At 39.6% G+C, this 16,768-nt stretch overlaps 1 long non-coding RNA gene across 2 annotated transcripts in view; it reads left to right on the forward strand.

Annotated features, from left to right (window-relative positions):
- Positions 1-1,227: 1,227 nt before the first annotated feature.
- LOC116832512 (uncharacterized) overlaps positions 1,228-16,768 on the forward strand; it is a 139,843-nt gene continuing 124,302 nt past the window's right edge. Inside the window, exons 1-2 of one of the 2 annotated variants that reach the window (XR_004375466.2) lie at positions 1,228-1,427; positions 6,915-6,973. This is a non-coding gene — a long non-coding RNA (uncharacterized LOC116832512). The remainder of the gene's footprint in view (positions 1,428-6,914; positions 6,974-16,768) is intronic. The other variant, XR_004375467.2, reaches the window with a different exon arrangement.

A 16,768-nucleotide genomic window follows, 5' to 3' on the forward strand; every position in this document is an offset into this window, starting at 1 on the left:
CTAAAACCCCTTACTTTTATTTGTACATGTTTATAATACAGTAATATTGTATACAATTGGTTGATTCAGTTAATCATCATTTGAGGTTCAGATCCCTGCAAGAGGCTATTTCCCCCAGGCACTAGGTTGATGACTTTGTGTACCTTTTATGTAAATGTTCTATTCATTGTCTCTGCCTGATGACAAGCAAATACATATTCCTTTGTTTAGGAGAGACTGGGCTTATACATTGCTTGTAAACACATTTTAAGAACATAATTCTAGCACATACCATAGCTCTTTGTATGTGCAAGAATATTAATGATCAGTGGGTTATTAGTTTTCCAGAGATATATTACACGCCACCTTTGGGGTATATATCATGGAAACAATGTATTGGGTGCAGTGAATATGTCAGGCCTGAGAAGAGTTGCTGGCATAGAGTAGTGAACCACAAAAGGCCTCTGTGTCACAGCATCCCAGCCTTGACAGCTGCTGTAGGCTCCGTTTCTTTCTCGGCCACTGGAGTCTGTGCCTCACTTCCTGTTGCCTGTACAGCATACTGGGTCTTCACCTCGATAAACAGGGGACTTGGGGGCGGGGGAGTGTAGCACTTATTGCCCAAGGTTGCAAGGAGCAAATCTCCACCCCGTAGAGCAGCCTGTTCTCCTTCCTCCTCTGGTGCCATTTAAAGCATAATAGCTATTCCCAACTAACTCCACGTGTGAACAGTCTTATTCCAGAATGAGTGCCTTTTTCTGGTTTAGTTTATTCCGTTCCCCAAGTCGATTAAGCTAGTTCAGAAAAGGGCAGTCTTATTCTGGAATAAGAGTGTCTATACATAGAATAACTCATGCAGACAAGTCCTTAGGTGATTGGTATCTTAGAAATAAGTAAGATAGATAAATATATGTCAGAATTCATTGATGGGGCTAATATGGTGGTGACTGATATGATCTACAGGCCTACAAAGCATACAAAGAAATGTATAATTACATGCATTGCTGACCAGGGTATTGATGAGAAACTTAAACAAAAAGCCCTAAAATTCACTATTGGTATGCTCTCCTGCAGGCTAATCTTTCCCCTTAAAACTAAATCCCTTATACAGAATTATTGTCCATTTAATTTTCTATTTATTTACTTTTTGCTGCAGGTTTTTCACCATGAGGGTCAGTAGCACAAGAGATTTCAGTGCCTCCAGCCACACAGAACAAACCCGTGCATCCTACAGCACTGACTCGGCAGTCAGCAATGGCATGGGGCTCAGATGTTTGCAGAATGCACTCCTGCAAGGTGTCCACCAGGATATTCTTTGTTACAGGCAAATAAACAATGGGTAAGGGGAAATGTCTTTTGGATAAGGCAGCCAGGTGATGTATGACTGTGAAAGGAGGAAAAGACAAGGCTGGTAGTTTAAACAGAGATGTTACAGGTCAGCTCTGGTGGTGAGCAATTAGCTATTTCAAACTAATTAACTGTAAATCACTGGGTCTGTGTTTACTTCCTGGAAAATCAGAATGAATACAAATGTTTTCTGCTTTCCTTGGACGACATGTTTGAATGGACATCACTTTAGTAACAGAATTAAGTATCTGCACTAAAGAAATGGGAAGTTTAATAATCAGTTAATTAAATCTAAGCAGCAGAACCAGACCTCATAGATACAATCACTGCCTGTCATCTTCTGATTACAAACATTGATATCACTGCATAAAAATCAAACAAGTTGAGAAAAAACTTTTGGACTAAAGCACTTTCAGTTCTACATGCCAGCTGTTTGTTTCATGGCTATTGATTTTGCATGCTGGAGAGGGGAATGTGAAATGTTGACAATTTGCAGTATTAGTTATACACCCTTGAGGGCTGATCCTCAGCTGGTATAAATTATTGTAACTCCATTATCTGCAATCAAGGGAGCTGTGACAATTTACACAAGCTGATAATCTGCCCCGTGGATCTAGCAACGTGGTCAAACCACTAAACCTTAAATTTCTCCATAAATGTCTTAATAGAGAGATTACTCGGGTCGCCTTCATTCCCATTCATAGTGGACTGGACCATCTCTCTTTCTGTTCACCATCACATATCTCCCCCTAGCAACTACTGCAATTGCTTCCATGGGAAAGCAATAATAGGAAAGTGTGTATCTGTAGCTGTTTTTAATGTGACAAGTGTGCAGTATTTATATACCTTCTGGGTTTTTACAGTGAAGCAGCTGGAACCAGGATGAGCCAGCCAGCTCTCTGTGTAGCCCCAGTGGTCCACAGGCCACAGTTTGAGAACCACTGCACCAGTCTCTCTTCCCTCTCTCTCTCTCTCTGTCTTTTTAATAAAGCATTTTATGCTGAATATTGTCAAATGTCAGTCGTCATGTGGTAATTTAAGTTCCTGGGTTAGCTACTTTTTCCCTGGGGTTTTAGAAACAATTGGCACATGTCCAGTAGAGGGTGTGGGGAGAAAAATTCTATAAGAACTAATTGTGTGGGAGGTATCTTAATGTAGTGGCAGAGCGGTAACTGAGAGTCAGGGCTGGAGATGAACATATATGCTATGCAGCAAATGGTATCTGATATAGCAGGTTAATTCTTGTTTGCATGGCTTTTATCACTCCTTTTATGTTAAATTCTTGTTTTTCACTCCTATGTTAAGAATCAGAGATGGGTCTGACCTGGAACATCAGATCTGGACCATTCCGAGCATTGGAGAAATTGAGTTCAGATCCAAGTCTCAATTTGGGCTCAAGCTCTTCTCCAACGTATGTGAAACTGAGGGAGAGAGAGTCATTTGGAGCTTTGAATATCCGTAGGAAATAAAAAATCAAATCTCTAATCTCTTCTGACTGTTTCAGTATTGTAAAGAACGGGGAGATGTACTGCTAGCAGGCTTGCTTTGTTGTTTCAGTACAGTTCAGGCATTTGTAAGGACCATTTGTTCTTGAACAATGGAAAAAATAAAATGTCCTAAGTTCCCAGTATGTCCCAGTGCTATTAGCTAATAATTAGATAGATATTTTTCTTAGGAAGCATGTTAGAAAGAACAAAATTGTTTTGTTTTGTTTCAGGAGGGAGGGAAGGGAACATTTTCTACAGATGAAAACAACACAAATGTTATAATTTTCTTTTACTTCTGTGGATCTGCATTCCTGCAAAGATAAATAGACAGACAGTTTAAACAGAGGAAGGATGCTTTGTCAGCAGGTGGCCTATAAGTGGAACAAATCATAAGTATGTGCTTAAAATAGGGAACAAAAACAAAGTTAATGGCAACATTTTGCCTTTCTTCACGGGACACTGGTGCAGGAAAACAGTATTTTCTCACTATTGCTTCAGGTCATTTCTAGAGAAAGTTTCATCCCCAGAAGGCCATCGCTTGCATTATTCTTGATTTTCAGTGTGTGTTTACCTCTTCTTTAAAAGACACAGTCCTATCTATGGTATTAGCTGCAGTATGTATAGGTACTGACAGGAAGCTCTGCATTACTGCTCCGTTTGCAGAGGAAACACTTCCTCAGTACAATTATTTTTAATGGAAATTTAGGACTCAAAAACCACCAGATGGACTGACAGTCCTCCAGAGTGAAGTTCATTCTTTATCCAGAGGAGGTGGAACATCATGGGCAGTGACAGAGCAAATTTCTCCTTGCTGCCTCAGCCTAGCTCCAGAAAGGGGTCATCCCTGTGCAGTCTCACAACCCATTCGGTTCTTGGTGTCTCTGCTGACACTTCTGACAGAGAACTGAGGCCCTTTGTTTTATTTTGTTCATAATTTCCCAGGAATCCATAAGTGCTTTTTGGGGAAAAAAATTTGGTGCAAAAATGAACATAACTGTTTTCTGGATAAATATTGCATTAATATTGGGGGATGGGAGGACAGGAAAAAAGCAACATCTGCCCTGTCACAGAAGTGGGACTCATGGGCTAGGAGTCAGGAGAGACTGGGGAAAGTAGGGCAGAGGAAGAGCAGAAGCGTGGGAGCTATGAAGAGCAGGGGGATGAATGAACAGGAAATCATCCTACCATCCCTGCAGATCCCACTGGGACACAACTGCTGCCTTCCCCATGCCGTGTGTTCCTCAGCTCCTCTCCTCAGGGCTGCAGGGGGAATTAGAGCAACCTCTTCCTCGCCTGAAGGCAGAAGAGCCAAGATTAGGAGGGGGTTCTGTCCATCAGAGGAAGTGAATTGGGCTCTGTGCCCTAGAGTTCCTCTTTGGATAGGTATCATGTCCTTCCCCAAAGCCAGGCTGAAAGGCCCAGCTACTAACTGAGGCTATTGCAGGGCTCAGTACTCACAGGGTGCAGCAGACCATGTGGTGTGGGAGCTGTTGAGTGTGGGGGGTGCCTGATACTCATGGGGTAGAGTAGGCAGGTCCTGCTGGGAGCCTGGTACTCACAAGGGATGGGGAGAGGGGTGCCTGGTACTCATGGGTAGGCAGTGGGAGTAGGGCTGAGGGGTGCCTGGTACTCATGGGGGCAGTAGTTGCTGTACTCATTAGTGATGGTCTCGATGCTACTGCTCTGCATCACCACAATGTATCAGCTGTGGAAGCCCAGGCTGATGCTAAATGCAGACATGGCCATGCCTGGTACCTGCTGCTCCCTGCAGACCTGTCATGCAGCAGCTGGGAGGTCTCAGGTGCCTGGACCTGGATCCCTTCTTATCCTGCTTCCCTACTATGGAGTAGCTACCAACTGGCAGTGACCCTTCCTCTGTTCAGGTGTGCTGTGCCAGTCGATGAGGACTCTGCAAGGTGGGACCTCCTCAGAGTCCGAGTAACAGCCCTCTCTCTTTACGAAGCAAGTGGCCAGGTCTAGGGAGTTCCAGCACTTCCAAAACTCAGGTGAAAATCAATAAAAACTGAATAGTGGCTTTTCCAAACCCAATTTTTTTGGGGGGGAGGGGGAATTTTGTAAAAAACTAAGGGCCTTACAGAGAACCAATCATGGTTATTTTTGTGATACAACCACTTGTCCGTTAAGAGCAAGACCACCAAGTCATTTAGTGTCTGCCACTGAGCAAAATAGTCGGCTGAAAACTTTCAGTTCCAGCTACCATAAGGATCAGGAAAACACAGAAACACTGATCTTCATTCTATTTTCTGCCCCAATCACATGATACTGTTCCGGGTTAGAAAACATGATACCCTCTCACATGGACTCCAATGGGTACTGTTACATCTAACTTGTTCTGATAAGAAAATAGAACAAAATAAAACATACGAATGGAAAAACAATACCCACAAACATTACAGCCAAATAATAAAAGTCACATGAAGAGAGGTCAAAGACGGAGGTCAGTATATTGGACATTTGTTAGTATCTAGAGTTGCTGAACCTCAAGGAATTATTGATCTCCCAGCTTTATGCTTAACCTGCTCACAGCTGTTCCTTCTTTGGTGGCCTGTTTGCCTGCTCAGTGGATCCACCAACTGGAGTTTGTATTTGACTTTATTTGTGAGCGAGAGTGTGTGCATGTCTTGTGTCAGTGCAGGAATACTGTTGGTGGCATTTCTGGATACCCTCAAGAAACCGAGAGCCAGTGTCATCTTTGGCTTTGTTTACATGTCATCTGGTTGTCTTGTGGAGCTAACTCCCAGAGTGGCTATAACGTACAATTTTGACGCACATGGTACAGTTTGCCAGCCACTTTCAGGAAAAGGGGTAACGGTTCACCATTCTTTTGGTAGTATTTCTTCTGTTCTAGTTTCCTGATAGATAATTATTTTATAACAATTTAAGGGCTAATTGTCTTTGACTTTACATCCTGGTATTAAAGTTTTAAATCTTCTGCCCATCGGTTTCTGAACTGGTGATGCTAATAAAGCCTAGCGAGGTGCACCGAGATATTCTAGTCAAGTGAAGTGGAGATCTTTAAATATGCCAGAGCCTTTTTAAAAATCAAGATCTTTGCTATTTGTACTGACATTTCCACTAATCTCTTTGTCAATGCACGATAAGGGTTGACATGGTGTGCTTGAACTGATGTATTGAACAGAAGGGCTAAAATGAGTCGCTTGTGACTTTAAGGCTACTATCTTTAATTTTACCTTTCTCCCTCCCCAGGTGGGCTCAGTGAGTTTTGCTTAGCATTTCACACCTTATGCTGTGTGACATCATTAGACAATATCCTTTGTACAGGATCCCACAGTTAGCAGCAATTTCATTTCTGTAGTGGTCCTAGTGAGTTTTTATGCTTGACGGTGACTGACCAATCACATGGCACAAATAGCAAACATTGAATAGCAAATACTCATTCAAACCATTGCATGACAAATCCTGAGACTAACATTTGCTTACAAACTATTCAGTGAACAATTACCCATAATGAAGAAATTAGTAAATTAATGCTTCATCACTGACAAATTTTAAAATCAAGATTGGATTTTTTCTAAAAGATCTGCTCTAGTTCAAACAGGAATTAACTCAGGGAAGTTCTGTGGCCTGTGTTATACTGGAAGTTAGACTAGAAATGTGATCACAGTGATCCCTTCTGGCTTTATAGACTCTGAATCCACCACAGCCTGTTCACGGTTAGTTCACAAATAAAAAAGAAAGAGCTCTATATTTGTGAAACATATTGCAGCTGGTGACCAAAGAGAGCACGCAATGAATCTTGATGCATTCATTATGTCCCTTCTAGTCCTAGAAGATTGGAATTGTTGCATTAAGAAATGTCGTTATTTGTAATGTCTTGTATTTGTTTAACATCTGTTTATTTTAGCATATTTACATTGTTATTTACATTAGAGTACATAATTATATTATTATTTGCAGTATTGTTGTAGACCCATTGGTCCCAGGCTATTTGTGAGACAAGGTAGGTGAAGTGTTATCTTTTAAGTTTTCATTGGTCCAATAAAAGATGATATCTCACCCATCTTGTCTCTCTAATATTTACATTATGCTATTTTCATGTTTGCATTGCATTATTTTCAGACTGCTGGGTTACCTGTTCTGGGAAGTGATGCCATTTGCCTGCTAGAAATCAAAGCTGAGTGAGTACTGCAAATATTTTCTGCAATTATTAGCTTAAATTTTTACATGAATTAACTTTGGCTGCCTTTGAGCCCTTTTTGGTTTGTTTTCAGCAAACATTCAGAAATGATGAACCTTGTGAAAGCTTTTATTTTTCTTGAAAGCACAGATGTCTAAAGAAGCACTAAGTTGCAAGTGCTTTTGCTGTCTTTGTTTTTGGCTGTTCTGGAATGTGACACATTGTTTTTGCAGTTGCTTAAGGAAGGCTTTGGTTGCAGGTTTATCATATGCTCCAGGCTCAGCAATAATTTCCCCGGAGACTATGCCTCATTCTTGATTTGCATGGCGTCTCTGGTGCTGGCTGGCCAATTCAGTTCTTGTCCTCTTGGCATCCTGTCTTAGCGAATGGCCTTCTGTTCTTCCTTATTAATTCCAAATCTCTATTGAAAAATGCCTGCTGCTCAGGAAGGCTCTCTCTGGCGCCTGGCAAGAGAAAACAGCACTGGTTTCTAGGAAGTTTGTGATATATATAATATATATATGTACACACACACACACACACACACACCTCCAAACCATCTAAGGAAAATCAGAGATGTTTGTGTTCCTGTCTTTGAAATGATTAAGAATACGGAAAAATTCCAGATATGTACAATATGAAACAGGTGTAAAAGAGCACAGCTGTACATAATAGGCAACACACAAACCCAGCTTTCAAAACACCAGCTGCAGTTATTGCAAAGTGTAAACTTTGGGCTTTGTTTCCCCAGAATTTTGGGCAGAAGCCAAGCTTGTATATTGGGGGAAGGGGGAAAAAATCCAAAACAAACTCCAGTTTTGAGAGGAAAAATAAAAACCCTCTAAGTGTTCTTATTGGGAATATGGTCCAAAGCTATTAGAGTCCCTTAGCATTCCTGAACTGTAGAAATTGACTTGACATTTGTAAAATTGGCAGGGTTCCTATATATAAATATTTTTATTCTAGTGCGCACTTAAAATCTTCATTGAAGAACATAAAGTTATCTGTTACATCATGGAGTCATGCATGAGTTATCAAGAACGTATGTGGCAGAATTGATCCTCAAAAGTCTAACATTGCAGTCCATGTTTGGGGATGGTTCTTGATTTCTTAGTAATTTCACACAATATATATCAAATGTTTTGTCCCTTGTCCTAATTCTTAATAATGTGAATAAAACGACATTTCTTTTTGATTGTCCCTCCAACCTTTCCTGTCCCACTCAGACACATTTTAGAAGGAAGGGGACTGAATTAATATAGTACTTCCTGCTAGCTTGTGTACCTGGGACTTGCAAATCTTATTGTCCCTGATTCAGCAAGATACTTAAACTTGACTTCAGTGGGTTGAAGTTAAAGTTAGGTGAATGCTTAAATACCTCACTGAACTAGGATCATATGGTGCAAATATTGCTTTCTGTGTGATTTTTGTCAAAATTGTATTCTAGGTGTATGATGCATCGTGTATGAAATACACATTCAATATGTGTGAAAGATATAAGAGGTCTCTGGGAAGCAGGTACAAATAGAGTCTATAGTGGCTTTCTTAAAATTATTCTTTCAGTGGGTATAAGTTAACATATACTGCAGACCAAAGTATAGCCATGTAGCTAGCAGAGTGCTCTTTGTGGGGAGAGGGGGCTCAGGAGGTTTTTCCTTCCTCTGCTGTACCCACACAGGGGACACCCATCATTTGGCTGCAGATCTGGAGGAATGAATGAAGACAGGCTGGCTAACACTGCCAAGTATGCTAGTGATCCTAGCCAAATAGCATATCAAGATGGGGTGATAGCGCGTTGCATTCTTACCCCTTTGCATGCAAGGATGACTACATCTTTTCTAAGGTGTAGTAAGGGGAGGCTGTCACTGTGCACTCCAGCTGGTGCTTCCCAAGGCAAAATGCAGTACACCACTTCCCCTCCTTGTCACAGCTCAGCCCCCAAAGAGACATAAATTGTGACTGCAAGGCCTGAAACTCGTCAGATTTATCTTGATTCTAGTGGGGTTTGGAGAGGGGCTATGAGTGGTCTGTTGTCTTTTCCATGGCAATTTGTGAGGATGAAAGGCAGTGGGGTCTGCCATGTATGCCGGCCCAGTGTCGGAAGAACATAGTACATCTAACCACCACCCAGAAAAGGACTGGAGTAGCTGCTGAGGTGCCCTGTGGCTTGTGAGAGGATTCCACCCCACCATGTAGGTCACCTGTACAAAGCTCATTTAAGGTATATCTACATTACACGCCACTGGCAGTGGTGTATAGGGTACATATAGCTACACATGTCAGTGAAAAGTTCTGGCAGAGGGAGGTAGCGGGACACCACACTGCTAAAAATAATAGTGTAGAAGGGGGAGACACTATTTGGGCATATAGAGAGCTAGACAGGGTTCAAGAGTGTCTTTATTTGCCTAAGCAATGCTTCACCATCTATACTGCTATATAATATACCTGTGCTGGGGGGACATGCAGTGTATGTGCTCTACATGCTGCTGTAAGGAGTGTGCAGTGTACAAGCACCCTTAGTCAGACTTGGCATGAGATGGGTGACAAAAATTTGACCCAATATGTTTAAGGTTAACCTACATCTGCAGCTGTGTCTTTGTTTGCAGCTCATAGTGTATTTCATTCATACCTGCAATATTTATATATGTAAGGTTGCACTTTCAGTATGATATATCTGTTAACACGTTAACTTCTATTTACAATATCGATATCTATATTAAGATGTAAACACACCATATTTGAGTGTAGCTTTGAAACGTTGAGACAATCAGAACACTTTTATATTTTGTCCCCTTATCAGAGGTGATATTTAGTGTTTAAAATCAATGGTCATAACGATGGTACTATTAATGTTGGACTTTGTGTAATACAAAATTCCACTGTGTTTTCTAGAATTCAAGGAATCAGCTAGGGAAAAGTTCCATAGGAAATTCTGGCTTAATACCCAAGCATTTTTTCATGCATGTTTCAATTTCAAAAACAGCTCTGGTTGTTAAGCCTAATTTAAAGACAAAAACAAAATGAAAAATATAAACTCCAAGTGTGTAGAAGTTCACATCCTGATTCTTTCGAAATGTCAGCCTTTCCCCACCAGAGTTTTTAATGCAACATGAAACATAACAAGTGACTAAAAAGCTGCCCATGTCACAGTTATCATCAGTAGGAAATTTTCTAGCTTTATCATTTCAATGAAAGTGAACTTATATTTCTTTAGATATTTGAGGTATTGCCAGTGTTAATGAAACAGAGAAACTGATGCCAGTGGCCACAGTCTGAGATTGCCAGCCACATTTATGTCAGTGCATCTCAGTCTTAATTTCCAACATCATAGTCATTTTATTCCTGGGACACCTTTGGGGAGTGGCGGCCAATGACCATTGTGCCTGAAGACCAATGCTGCTATGTGTTTATGTACTGGCTTTTGTTTAGCATTTGATTCAATAATGCGGGTTGTTGCTTTTTGTTGCTCAGATAGTGAGTTCTTCAGAGGCATGACCATCCACTACAGTGCTGGAGCGCATCATCATTTTACTAACAAATAACGTTTGCCCTGATATGTCATATACAGTTTTATCTTTTAAGCAAAGTGCTTATTGCTTAAAAGTAGGTTCTTAGTAGAACTGGTCAAAAATGTCACTCACTTTTCACAGGAAATGTTTATTTGCTTTTCTTAAAATTTCCTGTAATTTTTTTCAGTTTTTGTAAGAAAAACTGAGAACAAAAAACTGAGATATTTAGTGAAAATTAGTTTTAGTGTACATTTGTGGTGTTTAATGAAAGTTTTCCATTTTTTAAAACCAAAAGCTGAAATATTTTAAAGAAAAAAACAACCAAAAACTGAACTATTTGTTTCTGAAAAATTGTTGGTTTCCGTTTTTAAATGAAGAAACTGGAAAATGCTGATGAAACTGAATATTTTATGTAAAAATTTTAATTTAGTATGAAAAACCATTTTTATTGAAAAACATATTGATAAGAACATTTCAGCCACCTCTAGTTCTTTGTATAGTCACTGTTATTAATGACTCACATATTCAGTAAAAGAGGAATATTATTTGAAACACACAGTGATTGCTTTAACAAATTAACTTTCAGACTCAGCTGCTTTTAGTTAGCAGTATTCCTACATTTTACTTTTAAATATTGTTAAACTAAACTATCTGAGTTTAAAGAAATTTGAAGTTTGTGACTTTTGTGAGATTCTTGGTTAAATATTACTGAAACTCTGGTTGAAATTCAGTTGCCTGGATAAAACTCTGAGGTTGAAGAAGCTGGCCTTAGAAAAGTTGGGAGTGGGAGGAAATTGTCTAACCTAGCTAGTTCTGGCTTAGTGTACAATATTCTTTCCTGGCCAGTTACAATGGTATCTTGCTTGAACAATTGCTCATTCAGCTCTCCATTACCCATGTCCTCATGCAAGTGTTAACACTCACTCCCTCTAAAATGTTTTGGGCAAGCCCAGCTGAGGTCACAGTAATAGGAGATAAAAAAGATCTTTTAGATCATCTTGACTATTCCCCTGCCAGTGCAGGTTTGTTTGTTTTTTGGGGTAGGGGGCGGGATGGGTATTTTCCAGAGTTTTCATCAGTCCATTTTGAAGTGTCTCAAGTGAGATGAAGTGACCTCTTCCTCCCTGGAGAAATCATTCCTCAGTTTAACAGACTTCACAGTTAGGAAATGTTTCCAGATAGATAGTCTACCTACATTTTCCTTTGCTCAATTTAATTTTTACTTTAGGATACATCCCAGGAATAAGCCAATCTTGAGGTTGTCTCTCATCAGCAACTTCCTGTTTGTGAATTAGCTCATTCCCTGGGCAAATGTCAAGCAAGGCATAGCTCTCTTAACTAATTTCAGAACTCAGAATGTTATGTTGCCACTTTAGGTTTTGTATCCTATTGTGCAAATCTTCTCCCCTGAGTATCAGAGAGGTAGCCGTGTTAGTCTGAATCTGTAAAAGCAGCAGAGAATCCTGTGGCACCTTATAGACTAACAGACGTTTTGGATCATGAGCTTTCGTGGGTGAATACCCACTTCATCTGACGAAGTGCGTATTCACTCACAAAAACTCATGATCCAAAACGTCTGTTAGTCTATAAGGTGCCACAGGATTCTCTGCTGCTTTTACTTCTCCTCTGAGGTTATCTGTGTTTAAAGTCAGGTGTGTTGGATGGAGATAGCATGTCCTTTCCTCACCATTGTAGTTCTTCTCTGGTTTTTGCTCATAACACACTTGAAATCACATATTTGGGCACACACCTAGCTCTCTGACTTTTTACTGGTTGGGCTTAAAATGCAAGGATCTGATTCGGTTCTCATTTATTCTGGTTCTACATCATTCTGTTGTGTGAAATTCTGGCCCCACTGATTTCAATGGGAGCTTGGCACCTAACCTAGTTAGGCACTTTTGAAAATCCCACTAAATACCTATCTACATCTTTAGGTACCTAAACACTTCTGAAAATACAGCCCTGAGTCACTTTGTAAATGGGACTTAGGTTCCTAAGTCACTCAAGAGCTATATAACCCAAAAGCCATGTGCATGGCTGACTAGATAGTTACTGAAACTCCATCAGTCCTACACTTTATCAACCCAACCTCAAATTCTATGGTTCAGTCCTTAAAGTCTCTCAAATGTTGTTTCTTCTATGTCTTACTCACTCACTTCCCAGTGCCTCCAAAAATGTAAAGGAACTGACAAAATGGTGGATTGTAGAGATAAAGTACATTGCTTTGTGACCCATCCTAAAATCCTCAAAGATCAGTAATGGAAGCTATTTAAGGAAGTAGAACTGGCTTTCCTTACCCTCTTTTGAATCACCTATAAAGTGCCTGATCTGGCTCCCAATGAAACCAGTGGGAGAAAAACAGTCTCAATATGATTCCAGGTTTTGTCATGCAGCCCAGCTGTCCTCAGCATAAAACCTGGAAAGGATAGGAGACAAAAGTGGTCTTTGGCCACCTAAATGCTACCCTGCCCCTCGGTCCAGGGTAATACTTGGTTCAAGCTAGAGTATTCTCCTCTATCTTTTACCCAGCTGCCTTCTTAGGAAATGGTATAGCCAGATTGCAGAGCCTTGTTATAATCAAAGGTATCATTTTAAGAACATGATGAATTATCATCTAGATTTTTTGCTGGTAAATAAACTCATATAGTAATGTACTTCAACCACTATTTACTGGAGACAAAAGAAGGCTGAAACAGAAGTGCCCCATGTTAAATAAAGTAATCTGACCTTCCTGCGATCTAGAGCTCTCTGTCAAACTGACCAGTTGAGGGATATGCCAGTCAGCATTAACCACAAGAATTCTTAGAATGCAGCAATGAAACACTAAGTGACAGGTCTCTAGCTCAAAATGTGATTCCTGTCATTCATTTGTCATTTCAATATAAACTCGAAGCAGCAATAGAGCCATTATATTAGGGTTTATTCAGCATGGGGACATCCAGGAAAATTAATCTAATTTGAATTAACTAACTGCATGTATTTGAAGTGGATTAGTTCAACTCCTATGTGAACACCCTCATTCAGAATTAAGGTGGCCTTAATTCAGTTGATCTTAATTCACTTCCTAAGTGGTATATTATGAAGCCAAAATAGTTGTCTCTAGAGTTTTGCTTTGATCTGTTACAAGAAAAGGATCCATGTACAACATCTGGGCCTGGAATCATATTCTGCATCCCCCGAAATTCTGAGAAAAGGATAGATCTGAAACTTTAGTTAAAGGCTGTCCCTGCAGGTTTCAGTGAGCCTTTCTACTGGGAAGGTACATCACACTATGCTCAACAAAGAAAGAGATTGGACATTCTTTGACAGTCATGATACATACTGCTAACAACGGGCCAAAGTGTGGCCCCTTAAAAAAGCTTGAGTAAACAGGCTTTGCACAAGGGATCTCTGCATGGACTCTAGAGGGATGTAATCCTCTTCCCTCAGTTAGGAAGCACAAAACAAGCTATTTAGTAGCCACTGCTGCAGACTCAGTGTTACACTAGCAATGTTGCTAACTCACTCTTTTATTGTGAATCTCATGATACTTGGAAAAGCAGCAGAGAATCCTGTGGCACCTTATAGACTAACAGAAGTTTACATGATACTTGGATTTTTTTCTCAAAGCTCCAGCTTCTAGGGTCAATTGATTACATGAGAATCTCAGCTTTCATTTAAAAAAATAAATAAATGAAAGATTCTGTCATTCATGGTTGCAGAGAAAAGTTGTAAGGGCTCAAACCAAGAAAACAAATACAAAGAACCCAATGTTTTATATATTTAAAATCTCATGATTTTAAGCCAATTTCATGATGATTTTATTCATGAATTTTTGGCAAGGGTGCCTGGGGGAAATTGATTCATGAATTATTAGTGTTTGGGTTTGATGATACTGCAGGAGAATTGTCAGCCCCTGTAGTGGTCTTCCTCCACAGGGATTTTAACCAGTGAATCTGCATAGAATCCCTTCTGCATGATTTTCCCCCTTTCAATTATTTTCCAACATTTGTTTCAGCAACAAAAGCAGAGTCACTAGAACCAGAAGAATAATTTCATCCATAGTATTTTTGGTGGAAAATGTACATTCAGCAGCACCAAAATGTTTTTCAAATTCATGTCAGTTATGCCAAATTGTCTTGATAAAAAAAAAAGCTTTAAAAATAAAGAAATTTTGAAAAAAATGAAATATTTCATTTTGAGTGAGACAAGGTGGGTGAGAGAACTTTTTTTTGGGGGGGGGGTCAACTTCTAGTGGTGGAAGGTACTATAAGCTTTTGAGCTACACCTGAATAAGAGTGTGTAGCTTGAAAGTTTATACCTTCCACCAACAGAAGTTAGTCCAACAAAAGATGTTACCTCATCCATCTTGCCTCTCTCATATCCTAGGCCCATCATGGCTACAACACTGCAAACATGGCATTTTGACATTTTCAGAATGAAATATTTTAATTTTTCAGTTTGAAACAACTTTGTATTTCAAAATTTCCTTTAATTTTTTTAAAATAAGTTTAAAAATAGTAAAAATCTAAATGAAATATTTCAATTTTGTCAAAACATTTAGTTTGACTGGAAATTAATTTTTTAAACTTTCCAGTTTGCTAAAAATTTTGTTTTCAATTTTTTGGCAATGCAAATTTATTCCCACATCTTAATTAATAATATCCTTAGTTAAACAAAATGGCTTGTCTACGTGAGAAATTGTGCCAGTTTAAAGTGTGATTTTAAAGTGGTGCAAACTCCTGTGTGAACACTCTTATTTCAGTTTGAACCAGGCTTTTTTCGGATTAGTTTAAATTGGTTAGGAATTGATATAAGCTAAAGTGAAATAAAGTCACCTAACCTGACATAAGAGCATCCATGTGAGAGTTTGCATAAGTTTAACTAAATCAATTTAAAAAACATTTTAGTTAAACCACTGCAATTTCGTAGACAAGGCCAAAGTTTAAAAAGAAGTGGACAGGCTTATTTAATGAAACACTCTCCCTAAACCCAAACACAACAACCGCATTCTAGTCCATGAGAGCCGGAAAATGATACTGACTAGAAACAAAAGTAAAACTGACTAATTTAGTTTCAGTGCCCAAATTCTTTGAAAGGCTAAGTGTAAACAAATGGTCACATGGAGTGAAGAGTAACCTAAGCTATAAGCACTTTCTCTTGTTTAATAAACATACAGGTTAGTAGTAACAGAGATAACAATTTTTAAAAATAGTATGATTCCAAAGTCTGCTTTAAGTTGTATGCACATGTTGCTGAGGCCAATGCCATAACTAAGAGCAGAAATTTGCCCCACAATTTTAATCTTATGTCCCTTTTTGTTTCAAATATCAAAATTTTTGTGCCTGTATCTATATAAAAAGCCCTTCTGGTTGCATAATGTTTGGAACCTCGACCAGGGTGAAAGGGGAAGAGGTCCCAGTTCTTTTTCTTAATCTCTGATTATTATACTGGCACAGCATGAATTCTCAATCAGCTACGGTATTTGAGTTCTCTGGCCAAAGAGCAGTTTTTGGATTGAAGTTGAACACAATGCAGTGCAGCCACAAACAATGTACTTTGTCAGTGTATGTGTTGTCTGTTCTGTAACATCATTTACCGCCTTATTTCTGCCAAGGCACACCCATAACCCCCTTGTCAAAATGTCAGATTAGATTGTTACAGAAATAGGACTTTATTCAGCTGTCCATATAGCACAGACTTACTGTTCCAAGAAAAGGAACAATAAATGGACCAGGCTGACAGGCTGGCAGCGTGTGTATGTGACTAAAATAAAAACAGAGACTTAATAGCTACCAGAGTGTTTAGCTTGATCTGGTAAACCTTGTGGTCAAAACTTTAATAGAACAATAGATTTAGTTGTACAAGCTTTGCTAATTACAAAAAAAAATAACAGCACGTGACTCTGTGGGTATGCACAGTTGAGTCTATGGCCAAAGTTAAAGCACAGTGCAGAGGAAGCATTCTGTGCACTTTGGGCCTGATCCAAAGCCTGGTGAAGACAATGGGATTCAAATGGTGTGTTTGTGCTTAAGATAAAGTGTTGGGAGCCAGGAGATCTGGAATCCAGGCCTGGCTCTGCCGTGAACTTCCAGTGTGATTCTGGGCAAGTCATTTAGGTTAGCTGTTTTCAGAAGTGGATGCTGATTTTGGATGTACCCAATCTGAGATGTCTAGAGCCTGATTATCAGAGGTACGGCACACCTGCAGCTCTGTCGTGCTTGGCCCCAGTGAAAATCAGGCCTTAGTCATCTCAAGATGGGCATCCACAATTAAGGAATACTTCTATACGTTTGGCTCTCTCTGTA

The sequence above is a fragment of the Chelonoidis abingdonii genome, chromosome 2, assembly GCF_003597395.2.
Source record: "Chelonoidis abingdonii isolate Lonesome George chromosome 2, CheloAbing_2.0, whole genome shotgun sequence".
Classification (NCBI taxonomy): Eukaryota; Metazoa; Chordata; order Testudines; family Testudinidae; genus Chelonoidis; species Chelonoidis abingdonii.